Raw genomic sequence first — 13,583 nt, 5'->3', positions numbered from 1 at the left:
TTTGCTTCCTTTCCATGATGCAGAAAATAGTGAGGAAAGTGAAGTAGGAGGAATTCGAATTGAATCATTTTGACATGTCAGAGAGAATTGGTGATGGAAAAAGAATACAGGTTTCCTAGTGATGAAACTTTTTCATTTTAAAAGATATGATCCTTCTAGCCAAAAAGAGTTTTATGAAGCTGGATCAAAATATTTATGTTCACAGCCACACAAGCCTGCTCTTGTTCTTTTTTCAAATTACAGGCCAAGCATAGCAAACAAATTTGATCCGTCATACTGCCATGATGGCTTGTCTCTATACTGTCACTTCCCATCAGGTTTCCAGGGTTGGGCTCTAAAAATAGGCCAAGAAAATGCCTGTTGCCAAGAACACAAGCAAAGTTTCTGAGGGGGTCTGAAGAACCTCGGGATTCTTCCCTCAAACCAGGTGTGATAGCACACGCCTTTAATCCCAGCAGCTTGGGAGGCTGAGGCAGGAGGTTCATGAGTTCAAAGCTAGCCTCAGCAATGGTGAGGTACTAAGCAACTCAGTGAGACCCTGTCTCAAAATAAAATATAAAATAGGGCGAGGGGGGCTGGGGATGTGGCTCAAGCAGTAGCGCGCTTGCCTGGCATGCATGCGGCCTGGGTTCGATCCTTAGCACCACATACAAACAAAGATGTTGTGTCTGCTGAAAACTAAAAAATAAATATTAAAAAATTCTGTCTCTCTCTCTCTTTAAAAAAAATAAAATAAAATAAAGACAATGTATTGTTCTTTAAAAATTAAATAAATAAATAAATAAAAAATAAAATAGGGCGAGGGATGTGGCTCAGTGGTTGAGTTCAATCCCAGGCAGTCCCCCACCACCTCCCCCGCCAAAAAAAAATATATAATTCCCTCAAAAATTACACAGTTTCTTCCTTGTGAAATATGAGAAGAATTAACTTCTCAGGTTAGAAGCTTATGTCCAATATTTGCTACCACCCATGAATAGCCAAATTCAACAACAGTTCCAAGGATGTCTGGAGTTGACCCAGAGGATCCATTTAAAACTCTGGAACCTAACTCTGCTCCATACCACTGTTGATCTAAAATCCTTATCGTCCTTCAAGATCTACATGATATTCTCCCATCTTTGAGTGCCCATACTATTATGGTTACATTTTTATTGCTTTTTTTTTTTTTTTTTGGTAGCAGAGACTAAACCTAGGGATGCTTAACCACTGATCCACATCCCCAGACCCCTCTTTTTCTTATTTTTTATTTTGAGACAGGGTTTTGATAAGTTGCTTAGAGCCTCACTAAGTTGCTGAGGCTGGCCTTGAACTTGTGATCCTCCTGATTCAGGCTCCCCAGTCACTGGAATTATAGGCAGGCACCATGGCACCTGGCTTTACTGCTATTTTTATAGATTAGTCATTTGTAATCAACTTGTTTTTATATTTCTTAAGCTTCAACTTTCCAGTTTTTTTTTTTTTGTGTGTGTGTGTGTGCTGGAAATTCAACCCAGAGCCTTACATGTATTGGGCAAGTGTTTTGCTTCTGACCTACATCCCTAACTCCAAAACTTCAAGCTTCTTTAGGAAAGATGTCTATTTAGTTCATCCTTCTGTGTGCAGAAGACCTGCCTCCATACAGAGGAGGAGCCCAACGCATACTTGTTAAATTTAATCTCCATAGAATCACACTAGGTCTTGTGCCACCTAAAGATGATTGGTTGAGGATGGAAGGAAGGGAAAAAGGAAGGACAGAAGGGAAAAAGGAAGGACAGAAGAAAGAAAGGAAAGAATGAAGGAACACAGAAAGGGGAGAATACTGGGCTTGTTTGCTCAAATATGTTTTTTGTATCAGGACATTTTAGAAGGTGTGATGTGCTCTGTTGAGACTACAATAAGGTCAAAATGGCATGGGGCCATGTTTGCCTCATCTAAAGATAAAAGTCATCATTAACGAGAACCAAATGCACACCCGTCTCCCCCTGCCCTAAGGATGTAAAATGAGTAGAGAAAGGAAATGGATTGCCATTTAGGATACAAATAAAGCTTGTTTTCTTACTACAGAGACTTGTTTCCTTTTGATTCAGAGCCCTAATATTGCCTGAGTTTTTTCTATGGCTTTACAATTATGAAGTATGGGAAATAATGAAGTATTCCTTTATTCTTTTGGAAGCATGATGACTTCTCTGGTATTTGAACATCTGTATGTTCTCTCCTTGGAGCAGGAACTCTGGTCATGTGACAGCATTTCCTCCAAATATAACATCCATCTGCCCGGATCTGGATTTTCCATTATCAAATAGATCCTGCAGCATCCTGCAGGTGCGTCTGCTGCTTTCCCTGCAAGGTTGTGGTGAACCACAGCCCCCACTGGCTCACGCTGTGTCACTGTAAGGGGCTGGTGGAGGACAGTCAAAATGGAAATCGGTCTCGAGGCATAGCAAGAGAGATTTCAGCTCGCTGTAAGAAAGGTTTCCTGACCAGGAAGATAGCCAAATAACCCTGGCTCAAAGACATGTAGTCTTAGTTCCACTGCCTATGCAAAGCACACAGCATGGAAAAAAATAAATTTCTTCTCCAAAGTAGTCATTATTAGATGCCAATGAAGACATGTTGGGATCTCATGCCTTGTGGGTATAAGATTGATGTAGAAAAGAACCTCTTAGGGGTTCACTTGGTAGGATTTAGGAACCTAACCAAAACGGATAGACAGAATTGAGAGGATATGGTCAACACAGGAGACCTAGTCTAAAGAAATGAGTATGACTTTGTCCTAAACACCCTAAATATGGTGTTTTCACTGGGATTCATACCCTTAGAGGGTATGTAAGCTTCAGGAATTATTTTAGGGGGGTACCAGGGATTGAATTCAGGGGCACTCAACCACTGAGCCTTATTTTGTACTTTATTAGAGACAAGATCTCACTGAGTTGCTTAGCGCCTCACCATTGCTGAGGCTGGCTTTGAACTTGCAATCCTCCTGTTTCAGCCTCCCGAGCCACTGGGATCACAGGCGTGTGCCACCATGCCTGGGGAAGCATTATATTTTATGCATTTGTCTGAGACAAGAATTCATGGCTAGAGAGTAAAAATCTGTGTCTGACCAAGGAATTAGACTCTAGGCAAAAAGAGAATAAGGAAAGCGGGTTCTGGGACTGGTGAGGTCAATATGTGACGATGAGGGACCTTTCAGAGAGTCAGGCAGTTAAAATCTGCAGCCATTCTAGCTAATGTATCAGGATCCTCCAGGAGAATCGATGAGTTCAAAAGTAAGAAGTAAGGGTTACAGTTGTCTATCTCATCCCTCTGGCACACCCAGCTCAGATCCTACTGACTTCTAAAGGGCAGAGACTTTTTGATACGGCATGATTAGATATCCTCTGACTTTTGAACATTTAATGATAGGATACCTTCTGGTTGTTTACTTCCTTTTTATTTATAGTCCCCATGATCTCAATAGGATGGGGGTGCTGTGGCCTTATTCCAAAGGCTGCCCGAGAGAAATAAAAAACAGGGGAGGTAGAGTGGTATACACATTAGCTATGGAGCTGTAAATGGTGGCTGCTTTCAGAGTCTAAAGTGAGAGGCTTCAAAAACATCATTGTCCACCGATTTGCTAGATTCCATCAGAAACCCCTAACCATTACCAAGATCATTGGACTGTACTACAGCTTTGCTCCTGTTACATGGGAAATACACCAATTGCCAAAGTTTTAATGTGAACCAAGATTCTTTTTTTTCTCCACTAAAAAGTACCAAAGGCATGTTTGGTCTTTTTAAAAAAATATAAATTGATGAGAGGAATAAACAGATCAAGAAAATGAGAGCAGAATTGGAGGGATGATAGAGTGGGGAAACATAGAGAGGGTTTCATTAGAGAGCCAGCTACAAGGTAGGGGACATCTCAGGAAGCCTAGAAGCAAACTTAACAGAATTTACAGATTGGTCCTGAATCAGCTCTACCAATGGAATCTAACCTTGGCTTCCATATTGGTTCCTGAATGAGATCACAGACATTCTTAGGGTTTGAGATCAAAGGACCTTAAACACTACAGGTGATATCAAGACTCACTGAAGCAAAGAGTCTAGACATAATCCAGGTTTCAGGGCTGGTTTCTCTCTGGCTGAGCAGTGGTATCAGGGTCTCAACTTATTTTCATTAAGCTTTTGTCAGTTCCTTTTTATGGCTCCCACCCATCTTTCATGCTTCCTGACTTCTACATTAGGAGAAAGAGAAAACACTGGATTCTGGGAGCTCTTCACAAGAGCCAGGAACTTCATTTCCTAAAAGCTCCCCCCCAAAATCAATGTTTTATGTATCATTATTCATAATTTGGCCACATGCAAGTTCCTGAGTCGTTTTCTGCAATGGGGACATGGTGAGCATTGATTGGTGTGAATCCAAACCCAAAACCGATCACTATAGCAAGGAGGATGGGGTTGGATTAAATAAATATAATTCAACCACGGAGCTGGAGTAGAGTCAATTGCTTTCCATGTCAAAGGACGCAGCTGCTACCCAGTGGGAGAAAAAACAACAAATAATATCCATTCTGCTACCCTTTCACCAATTTTAGTTTTTGACAATTTCAGAGAGTGAAGAAAGAAGGAACTACCATACTTGTGTGCCCCATATGTTTTACATAGATTAGCTTATTCAAGTGTTATGACTTCTTTTGTGGTAAGAATTATGGCTTCCATTTGACTATAAGAAAACTAAGACATCAGTTGATTTATTTATATACAAAGCTAGTAAATGACAGAGCTGAAGCACAAACCTATTTCCATCCAGATCCAACTATTCTTACCAATTATCATGTAATAGATTATATTACTCATCTATTTATCAGAGAAATCCATTGTTGGTTATAAGAAGTAGAACTCAATTCACTTCAACAAGAATTAAACACTATTTGCATGTATAGCATCTGCTGGGCTTTGCTTCTCCCTGGGTAAGATCTATCTAGAAGCTAATATATATGTCCAGTCTGTAGAAAGGGAAAATAAATATATAGTGAAAGGCAAAGAAGTGCAGAAATGTTCATTTATTTGTTTCTTTGTCCAGTCCATTTGGGAAATCTTTTTTGATCGTAGACTCTGTGCCATTCATTGTGTTAGATAGACATTATTTGCTTAATATAGGGACCACAAGCAGAAATGCCTGTATTCAGGCAATAAAAAGTATGGATGGGAAAATGCATGATAATGAATATAAAATGTAATGAATGTGAAATGGAGGCATGTTTCCGCCATCCAGAGACATTCAAAATTCATGCAGCCCATGCCTAGATTTGATTCACAGGCCCCAATGTACAATCTTTGGTTTAAAAGGCAGATAAGCATGGTTCCATCTCAGATATGTGCTTTCACAGAAAACAAATACAGTTCCAAGTGCCCCAGTCAGAGTCACCAATACCTGGCATATGTATTGCCAAACCATCACCTGCACATAGCTATCTAGGTAGAAGAATCTAAACCAACAGGGCCTCCCCATTCAGTCTATTACTATTCAATCAGACCCTTTTTTTCCAATCATCCGTCTGCACAGTTGTCCATGCTTCAATCATGACCCTGCAGTAAAGTGTCCAAAAGCCCAAAGGATAGGGTCTGGAGATTCTCTGGACTGCAGAACCCATGGAAAATGGCTCAGAGAGGGTGTACCACTCTGAACCCCTTGCCCCTTACCTTACCCTATGCATCTCTTCATCTGAGTCTTTTGTACTATCTTTTAAATAAACCCAATTTAGAACCTGTCAGGCAGAAGCACAGGTAAAACAACTTGGAGCTTGTGATTGGCATCTGTAATTGGGGTTGCAGAGGGGTATTCTTGAGTCTGGAAAACTGAATGAAGCTTCAATCCCTGAGATCTGATGCTATCACCAGATAGGGCCTGAACGTGATTGGATTAGTGGATGCTCAGGTAGCGTCTGCTACAGAATTAATTGCTTGCTTGCTGGTGGAGAGAAATTTCCACACCTTTGGGGGTCACAAACGTCTTCTGTTTTGAGTTTTGGGTGTGAGAGCAGAAGGAAAATTGTTTGTTTTTTCTTGCACAGTGACTCATTCTACATGGTTTAAATGTGAGAAAATTGTGGTTGCATAAGAGCTATGTCAATGAGAATGGGTTTGTAAAACCACTTTCCTACCTGTTAGAATTCTCAAGGAATTGGTAGGGATAGAAGTTTATCATCTATTTATTTATTTATTTGGCACCAGGGGTTGAATCCAGGGATGGCTTAACCACTGAGCCACGTCCCCAATCTTTTTACTTTTTATTTTGAGACAGGGTCTAGCTAAGTTGCTTAGGGCCTTGCTAAGTTACTGAGGCTGGTCTTGAACTTAGGATCCTCCTGCCTCATCCTCCTGAGCCACTGGATTACAGGTGTGTGCCATTACACCCGACTCATTTATGTATTTATGCCACTTGAAAATTAACTTCTTCCATTTAAATATTTTTTTTATTGTTTTGAGGTGAGGTATTAACATGAGAATTTGTGCTCAGTAACACAATCTGACACCCTTTCTACTTCAGTGATAATGACGGAAAGCAGAGGTAGAAATGATGCAAGACAATAGAAGCTCTCAAGAACACTTGTTTTAGAACAGTGTATTTCATGGCCTCTCAAAGCAACTTATTCTTGGCCCAGAGATCAAATAACTAGTGTAAATGAAGTGATGTCAGAATATAAACTACAAAGGGTAAGAATAAAATGCAATTTGAGTCTATTTTCTTATTTTAAAATCATTCCCATCCATAACAACCCATTCTCTAGCTAAAAGTAGAAAGAGTGACACCACCAATTGTTGGCAAGGATGTAAGCAACTGGTACTTTTCCATCTTGGTGCCAGAAGTGGAAATGGTACAACCACTTGGGAAGAGGTATTTGGCCCTAGGACCCAAAATTCTACATGAAAACATGTCCACCCAAAACCTGCACAGACACATTTGTAACTTATTCGTAATAACCAAGAACTAGAAACAACAACAAATGTCCACCAACAAGTGAATAGATAAGTAAATTGTGGCATACTTATACAAGCAAATATGACTGGGTAACAAAAATAAATAATGATACACAGTACAGTGTATACGAATATCAGTAACATGCTGAACCCAAGGCAGCCACAAGAGTACATGCTGGTTGATATCATTTATATGCAGACTGAAAATAAGTGATAGAAATCAAGAGTGGTTGATTTTGGAGCCAGGTGCAGTGGCACATGTCTGTAATCCCAGCGACTTGGGAGGCTGAGGCAGGAGGATCTTGAGTTCAAACCCAGCCTCAGCAAATTAGTGAAGCCCTGAGCAACTCAGCAAGACCCTGTCTCTAATAAAATATTTTAAAAAGGGGCTAGGGTTATGTCTCAGTGGTTAAGTGCCCCTGGGTTCAATCCCTGGTACCAAAAAAGAAAGAAAGAAAAGAGTGGCTCACTCTGGGAGACAAGAAGGTGAATGGATAAGAGCATAAAGAAGTTGACCTAGCATAGAAAATGTTCTCCTGTTCTCCATCATGATTTTGGTAAAGGTTTAATAAACATATACATTAGTCAAAAGTCATCAAACAGCAAACTTAAAATCAATGCATGTTACTCTATATTAGTTATACTTCAATAAAAGCATAAAAATATAAAATACAGAGTGACCTATTATGATCATAAAAAGTAAACTTTTGACCTAACTCAACTCTTATCTTCTTAAATGGCCAACTTTAAAATTAATTTGTCTCGTAGATTAATCACAAATGGTCACCCATTTAGACTAAAAGTACACTTGATAAAACCATGAGTAATAGTCCACAGTTCATCTCTTTTGATGAAAACTCCCACTCATGTTTTAAAAAATATTAAATATGGTTTCTATCTTTTTAAAAAAATTTTAGTTGTAGATGGACATAATACCTTTATTTATTTATTGTATGTGGTGCTAAGACTTGAACCCAGTGCCACACACATGCCAGGCAAGCATTCTGCCACTGAGCTACAGCCCCAGCCCCTGGTTTCTATTTTACCCATGGGAATAGCAATGAATTTGAGAATGTCTTTTGAATTTAGGTAGTACCTGTTCAATTAGTATTTTGAGTTACTAAAGGTGTTATTTGTTCACTTTGAGGCTAAAATTGTCTATGGTATTTTTGGTTTTTGTTTTTTTGGGTTTTTAAATTTTTTTTTTTAGTTGTAGATAGACACAATATCTTTATTTTATTTATTTATTTATGTGGTTCGAACCTAGTGCCTCCTGCATGCAAGGCAAGTGCTTTACCACTGAGCCACAACCCCAGCCCAATGTCTAGGATATTTTTGTGTCAAGCAAAATATTTTCTTTCTAGAGTAAATCACAAATGAATCTTTTAGTCACATCCATATTCATATGTATAGATCTCCTTCTCTCTTGCCATGTCAAATCCTATATTCTTTCTTATTGAAAAAGAAAAAGGGGTTGGGGAAATAGCTCAGTTGGTAGAATGCTTGCCTCACATGCACAAGGTCCTGGGTTCAATCCCCAGCATCAAACATACACAAAAAAATACTCCAGCCTTTACCTCAACCTAGTCTTCCCAGGGCCTCAGAGACTGATCCACTGGGTGTTTGATACACGAAGTTGGTGCCATGATGACTGACATGGAATTTTCCAGCTAAGCCAGTGGGACCAGACATTAAGACATATGAATCACCAGGTTTTTCTGAGCCATGGTCTGGTTTTCCTGTTGTTAGGAGCATGGAGTCTGAGCTCACTGGAGATTGGTTCCTTAACAAGAAATAACAACGCTTCACTCAGCCTTACATCAGGTCACCCATTTGGGTTGGTAAGATTCATGAATAAATAAAAAGAGCTCTGCTTTTTCTATCTGCACCTCACAGAAGAAGGCCAGGATTGGACTTTGGAACCCTTGACAGTAGAGCTGTATTAATAATTCTGTTGCCCCTTATTTGTTAACCCTTAGTGACTAATGATAAGCAATATTAGATTTGATATTCAAGTATTACAAATGGCTTGGGGTTAGTAAGATATCAAATGTAGCCCACACTCTTGTGAGAAATGTTGTTTCACTCTATCAACAATCAGGCCAGAGTGGACGGCCCAAAGAAACACAGCTTATATTTTTGGCCTTTGGAAAATCCATTACTCTTTTGAATTCACTGTCCATTTAACTTCTTTTGCTTTTATTCTTGGATGAGCAGTTTTATTTCCAGTCTAGAGAAAAGGAGTCCCAGACAGAATTGACCAGAAACGGACCCAGTGACCAAGATTATGTTAAAGAGCCTTATTAGGAAGAGTTCTCAGGTTGAACTGATAGGGCCCTGCGGAAGTTGATTGGGCAGCAGAAGGGATCCAGTCAAGAAGGCAGCTTCAAGCACCATCCCACCAAGGGAACTCTGAAGAAGGCAGTGTCCCCAACACAGGTGGAAGATTTGAAGTGTTTATACTCTGTGCCCACAAATCAATAGGTAAAAGCTATCCCAGAAGTGCATCAATTCCCAGGCTCTGCCAGCCCTCTGTGCCCACAGGCAAAGGTAGCTCTGGCAGCCTGAGGACACTTCTCCTCTCCTCTTTTCTTTGTTTACGTCATCCCTAGGATGTCACCTTCCTTTCCTGGAGTTTATCACTCTATGGGGACAAGGTGGCTGCTGTGTTTCATAGCATCACACTCGCATTCAAGGAAGAGGGAAAAGATTGGTTTTGAGAAAAATTGGGTTTGCAGGGACTGGACTAGGTTTGTTCTTCTATTTTTACCCTTGTCCCCAAATTTCCATTAAAATAGTTCTTATAAGTGGATTTCATTTTATACTGAAAGCCTTCCCTCCAAGGTCAGGGAGTCACTGGATTTCATTTCCTTTAAGAGCATTGTATAATGGCATTAAGGCCTATCTTTGTATAATACAATAATACATCTATGTTTTCATTTTTTTCAAATAAATATTTGAAATGCTAACATCATAAACACCTGTTGTTGAAAAAGCAAAAGCTTCCATAGGGATTCCCAGCAGATACTTCCTTCTGATTAGAAATTGACCTCTTGGCCTTTCCAACAGCAAGGGAAGTCAAGTATCTCATGACAAGATGGTGACAGGAAAGGGAGTGAGCATGAGTGTGGGGTTAGCCAGTGAGCTGTATCTGCCAGAGGTCTCATGAAAATACTTGAATTGGTAAAAATACAGAATGTTACTGGTGATAACTTTGTAGATCAAAAGAAGTACCAATTTTAGACTCTTTGTGGGATTGTGTAAAATTGTATATTTATCATTTTATATGCTTATGTGTAATAGAATACATATTATACTATGTATTTATGGTTATGTTAATGTACTATGAATTTATTTCTATTTCTCATAGGAGAAATTTATAATATTGATTAGATATATCAGCTTTGTTTTTTAAAATATTTTTTAGTTCTACGTGGATACAATATCTTTATTTTGTTTATTTATTTATTTTTATGTGATGCTGAGGATCAAACCCAGTGCCTCACAAGCACGAGGCAAGCATTCTGCTACTGAGCTACAACCCCAGGCCCCTGGATATATCAGCTTTTTAAAACAATTTTTTTATTTGTTCTTTTTAGTTATACATGACAGTAGAATATATTTTGACATATTATACATACATAGAATATAATTTCCCAGTCTTGTGGTTGTACATGATGTGGAGTTACACTGGTCGGTATTCATATATGAACATAGGAAAGTTATGTCCAGTTTATTCTATTGGCTTTCCTATTTCTAACCCCTCTCCCTTCCCACCATTCCCCTTTGTCTAATTCAACAAACTTCTATTCTTTCTTCCTCCCCCACTTACTGTGGTGTTAGCATCTGCCTATCAGAATATTCGGCCTTTGGTTTTTGGGGATTGGCTTATTTCACTTAGCATGATGGTCTTCAGTTCCATCCATTTACTGGCAAAAGTCATAAAGTCATTCATTTTTATGGTTGAGTAATATTTCATTGTGTATATAGACCACAGTTTCCTTACCCCTTCATCAGTTGAAGGGAACCTACGTTGGTTCCATAGCTTAGCTATCATGCATTGAGCTGCTATAAACATTGATGTGGCTGCGTCACTATAGTATACTGATTTTAAATCCTTTGGGTATAAACCTGGAAGTAGGATGACTGGATCAAATGGTGGTTCCATTCCAAGTTTTCTTAGGAGTCTCCATACTGCTTCCCAGAGTGCTTGTACCAATTTGCAGTCCCACCAGCAATGTATGAGTGAACCTTTTCCCCCACATCCTGACCAACATTTATTGTTGCTTGTGTTCTTGATAATCCCCATTCTGACTGGAATGAGATGAAATCTCAGTGTAGTTTTAATTTGCATTTCTCTAACTGCTAGAGATGTTGATTCATTTGTTGATGGATCATATTTCTTCTGTGAAGTGTCTGTTCAGTTCCTTTGCCCATTTATTGATTGGGTTACTTGGGGTATTTTTTGTGTTAAGTTTTTTCAGTTCTTTATATATTCCAGAGATTAATGCTCTATCTGAGGTACAGGTGGCAAAGATTTTCTCTCATTCTGGAGGCTTTCTTTTCCATATTCTTGATTGTTTCCTTTTCTACGAAGGATATGTTTAATACATTTCATCTAACCATATTAGCAATATGTATTTGAAATGTGGGTGAATAATAAATAATTCTTCTAAGAAAGCAAGAAACCACATTTCCCCCCAGCATTATTATACTTATTATTAATAAAAACACATAATATTTAGTGGCTGCTTCCAAATGTGAACCAGCTTTTCAGTGAAGAGATCTGTCCTCACTTTGGAGCAAGCTTGTATGATTTTCATACTGTTGAAGAAACCACATCTAAATGATAATCCCATCAAAACAATCTTACACTGTTGTCCATTCAAATGGAATTTCAATTTTTCAGTATGTCCATCTTTCTTGTCATTTGAGATTTCCACTTCTCTAAATGTTCCTTAAATGTTCTTATCCCTGAGGGATGCCCTGGGAAAGAAATGAAGAAAAAAGGATAAGAAAGGGTATGGATTTTTTAAAAAAAATTATAAAACCTATGGGAATCCAGTATTACTCATTACATGAATTAATGTAATTAAACACAATTTAATTTGTAGTGTAATTAAAGAGGGTGTAAATGGTGCTATTCTTCTAATGTTGGCATTCTACCCAGAGCCCTTTCTTCTGACATCATTAGTCAATGATTTATGGGCCTCCCAGAGCTTCATGCCTATCACCCTCAGGTTTTCTGAGATATCAGAGTGGTGTGCGTGGGCAGTAATGGTTCCAAGTCTGTGACTGCTGTGCTTTGTTCTTAGATCCAATGTACTCAGCTAGATTCCACTTCTGGAAGAGATAAAAATGAGAAGATACTAGAATATTTACTTTATGAGCGTCAGCCAGCTGCAGAGGAAGTTGACCTTCAACTCCTCAGGGTACCCCTGCCAAACGATATGGTTGCTTAGCTTCCAGAGTCAAAATGAATGATAAAGACCAAAGGCTTTCTCCCAGTACACAATGGGCATATGTGTGTATATGTGCCTGCACACGTGTGTAAAAGAGAGACATTCACTGTGTATGAGTTCAAGTGTTTTAGAGAAGACAGAGAACACTTGGCTGGAATGGTATCTCTTTTCTGGACTTGATGGAGGCTATTGGTCTTCTTTCAAAAGTCTACCCCAAAGCCTAGGGAACAGCTTATTCTAATAGACCATGCATTAACATCCTGTCCTGCTGGGGAGGTAAAGGCAAGAAAATTTAAGGCAAGATTCCAGAAAAGAGTTATTATTAAAGTTAAGTTTTGATGGAAGGTGAGCTAGGGCCTGGCCCTGTGGGTGTTAAAGTGATTATCTTTCATGGCTCAACCTCAAAATGCCTTTGCTATTTGCTACTTCGGGTTTTTGAGGGACAGGAAAGGAGAAGGGTATGAAGACAATAAGGAACAAAGAGAGAGTTTAGAAAACTTCTTGAGAGAAAATGAATCTTGATAATGTTGGATTTTCCCTGACATTTTTTTTTTAAATTTGTTGAAGCACTTCATAAACAGGTTGCATATTCCTAGTAGAGAGGTGAAACTACTCTGCAAAAGTCCCAGGTGGAATGTTGCAAGTTCTGAAGGAAAAATACTTTTCCCACTTACATCTTTCTGGCAAAATTGTATACAAACAGACTGCCATGTGACTCTTGGGAACTGTTGATTAAACCAAGCTCCAGAGGAAGTGAAAGTATCTTTGGTCTCTGCACAACCACTTCTTTATTATTTTTTTTCCTTTTACCATCAACCAACTCAATGCATCTGTGTTAACAACTAAAGACTGAAGGTTAAATTAGAGGAAGGTTCCTATTACATTTTAAGATTATGTTAAACACTTGAGCACATTGCAATTCTCCAAGGCGGAAATGACTCCTGTAATCTTTCATCAAAATTTATTACCAACATTTCCTTCACTGACAGTATCAAAAAGCTACAGTGGCCAGGGAATGTTCTCAGCCACACTAGCAAGGGATATGATTATGTTCTCCAGTGGAAGTTGTGACTTCCGGGTTTTTTCACACACCCCCCCCCCCCCGCCCCCGCTTTGTGAAAACAATGGTTTCTGGCTCCCCCACAGATCCTGTGACTTCATGAAGCATCAATTCAGTAA

The sequence above is a fragment of the Marmota flaviventris genome, chromosome 1 (genome assembly GCF_047511675.1).
Source record: "Marmota flaviventris isolate mMarFla1 chromosome 1, mMarFla1.hap1, whole genome shotgun sequence".
In the NCBI taxonomy this organism is placed as follows: domain Eukaryota; kingdom Metazoa; phylum Chordata; class Mammalia; order Rodentia; family Sciuridae; genus Marmota; species Marmota flaviventris.
The sequence above is the reverse complement of the archived record's forward strand: the minus strand, read 5'-3'. Positions refer to the sequence as shown.